This window comes from Castor canadensis, chromosome 11 (genome assembly GCF_047511655.1).
Source record: "Castor canadensis chromosome 11, mCasCan1.hap1v2, whole genome shotgun sequence".
NCBI classification, from domain to species: Eukaryota; Metazoa; Chordata; class Mammalia; order Rodentia; family Castoridae; genus Castor; species Castor canadensis.
In genome coordinates, this window is record NC_133396.1 from 107419542 (window position 1) to 107423048 (window position 3507).

The following is a 3507-nucleotide window of genomic DNA, read 5'->3' on the forward strand; positions in this document are numbered from 1 at the left end:
TAGACCTACCCACTTTCTATTGCTTAGTGATGTCCATGTAGTGTACAGTGCAAGGCAGTACTCCTTTGTTCCTGGTAATGCTGGTGTGAACAAACCTGCTGAACTGCCAGTCCTATAAAACCTTAGCAATGCATAAATGTACATAGTTAGTACTTGATGAATGACTATTCTATTAATTTATGTATTTACTATACTTTTCCCCATTACTTATTCATTCATTCATTTTATTGTTGTGCTAGTGATATATTGTGGCATTTATAAAAGTTCTTACAATATCAAATATACCATAGTTGAATTCACCCCCTCTATCATTCTCCTTTATCACTCCTCCTCCTCATTCCTGGAATAGTTTCAACAGGTCTCATTTTTCTATTTACAAACATGTGTACACAGTATTTGCAACATATTCACCCTCTTATAACCTTTCCCCACATCCTTTCTCCTCTGACTGGTATCAATCCTCCAGACAGGGTCTGTTCTGACCTCTTGTTCTCCGGTTTTGTAAAAAACTAGTGACATTTTTATTTAAGATTGGTTTCCTTTGACCTTTCCATGTATGAATGTATTATAATCCAAAATGGTTCATTCCCACTTTTCTCCTTTCTGTCTTAGTCTCCTTCTTAAGGTGGTATTAATGGGTTAAAGAATTTTACATTCATTCTTGTAGAGGAAGAACATAAACCATATTCACTCACTTAACCCTCCCTCTCTCATATGTGAGCTCCCTTAGCATGACCTGTTTTTCATTATATTGCTTGTATTTGTATTAGGTCTATATTCCACATATGAGAGAAAATATGCAGCCTTTGGCTTTCTGAACCTGGTTAACTTCATTCAAGATGATGCTCTCTAGTTCTATCCATTTACCTGCAAATGACAAAATTTCATTCTTCCTTATAGCTGAATAAAATTCCACAGTATAGAAATACCACGTTTTCTTGATCCATTCATCAGTAGTGGGGCATCTTGTCTGTTTCCATAGCTTAGTGATTGTGAATAATGCTGCCAAAAACATGGGTGTGCAGGTGCCTTTATTGTAACCTGACTTATACATTCCTTCAGTTATATCCCTAGGAGTGGTATTACTGGATCATATGGCAGCTTTATTTTTAGTTTTTGAGGAGCATCCATACTGTTTTCCATAGTGGTTGTACTAACTTATATTTCTACCAACAATGTATGAAGTTTCCTTTTTTCTCCACATCCTCGCCAACATTTGTTGTTTGTGTTCTTGATGATAACAGGAGTGAGGTGGAATCTCGATGTGATTTTGACTTGTATTTCCTTTATGAATAAGGATGTTGAACATTTCTTCATGTGTTTTTTGGTCATTTGAACTTCTTCTTTTGAAAAAGTTCTGCTCAGTTCATTTGCCCATTTCTTCATTGGGACGGTGGTTTTTTGAGAGTTGAGTTTTTTAGCTCCTTGTATTCTTTGGTTAATAATTCCTTGTCAAATGTATAGCTGGCAAAGATTTTTTCCAATTATATGGGTGCCTTTTCAATCTGATGACCATTTATTTTGGTGTGCAGAATCATCAACTCTTTTGCTTAGTTGTTGAGCCATTTGAGCTCTCTTTAGGAAGTCATTGCCTATGTCTATTATTTCCAGTGTATTCCTTTCTCTTTCCCACACTAACTTCAAAATTTCAGGTCTTACATTAAAGTCCTGAATACGTAAGTTGATACTTGTACAGGTTGAATAACATGTATCTAGTTTCAGTTTTCTGCATGAAGATATCCGGTTTTCCCAGCAGCATTTGTTGAAGAGGCTGTCTTTTCTCCAATTGTGTTTTGAGTTCCTTTGTCAAAAATCAGCTGGGCAAAGCTGCCTCGATTAATATGTGGGTCTTCTATTCTGTTGCACTGGCTTTCATGTCTGTTTTTGTGCCAGTTCCAAGCTGTTTTTATTGCTATGGCTCTGTAGTATATATATATATTTTTCATTTTTCTTTTATTATTCATATGTGTATACAGGCTTGGTTCATTTCTCCCCCCTGCACCCATCCCCTCCCTTACCACCCACTCCGTCCTCTCACTCCCCCCCCAATACCCAGCAGAAACTATTTTGCCCTTATTTCCAATTTTGTTGTAGAGAGAGTATAAGCAATAATAGGAAGGAACAAGGGGTTTTGCTGGTTGAGATGAGGATAGCTATACAGGGCATTGACTCACATTGATTTCCTGTGCGTGGGTGTTACCTTCTAGGTTAATTCTTTTTGATCTAACCTTTTCTCTAGTACCTGTTCCCCTTTTCCTATTGGCCTCAATTGCTTTAAGGTATCTGCTTTAGTTTCTCTGCATTAAGGGCAACAAATGCTAGCTAGTTTTTTAGGTGTCTTACCTATCCTCACCCCTCCCTTGTGTGCTCTCGCTTTTATCATGTGCTCACAGTCCAATACCATTGTTGTGTTTGCCCTTGATCTAATGTCCACATATGAGGGAGAACATACGATTTTTGGTCTTTTGGGCCAGGCTAACCTCACTCAGAATGACGTCCTCCAATTCCATCCATTTATCAGCGAATGATAACATTTCGTTCTTCTTCATGGCTGCATAAAATTCCATTATGTATAGATACCACATTTTCTTAATCCATTCGTCAGTGCTGGGGCATCTTGGCTGTTTCCATAACTTGGCTATTGTGAATAGTGCCACAATAAACATGGATGTGCAGGTGCCTCTGGAGCAACAGTCTTTTGGGTATATCCCCAAGAGTGGTATTGCTGGATCAAATGGTAGATCGATGTCCAGCTTTTTAAGTAGCCTCCAAATTTTTTTCCAGAGTGGTTGTACTAGTCTACATTCCCACCAACAGTGTAAGAGGGTTCCTTTTTCCCCGCATCCTCACCAACACCTGTTATTGGTGGTGTTGCTGATGATGGCTATTCTAACAGGGGTGAGGTGGAATCTTAGCGTGGTTTTAATTTGCATTTCCTTTATTGCTAGAGATGGTGAGCATTTTTTCATGTGTTTTATGGCCATTTGAATTTCTTCTTTTGAGAAAGTTCTGTTTAGTTCACATGCCTATTTCTTTATTGGTTCATTAGTTTTGGGAGAATTTAGTTTTTTAAGTTCCCTGTATATTCTGGTTATCAGTCCTTTGTCTGATGTATAGTTGGCAAATATTTTCTCCCACTCTGTGGGTGTTCTCTTCAGTTTAGAGACCATTTCTTTTGATGAACAGAAGCTTTTTAGTTTTATGAGGTCCCATTTATCTATGCTAGCTCTTAGTTGCTGTGCTGCTGGGGTTTCATTGAGAAAGTTCTTGCCTATACCTACTAACTCCAGAGTATTTCCTACTCTTTCTTGTATCAACTTAAGAGTTTGGGGTCTGATATTAAGATCCTTGATCCATTTTGAGTTAATCTTGGTATAGGGTGATATACATGGGTCTAGTTTCAGTTTTTTGTAGACTGCTAACCAGTTTTCCCAGCTTTTTTTGTTGAAGAGGCTGCTATTTCTCCATCGTATATTTTTAGCTCCTTTGTCAAACATAAGTTGCTCA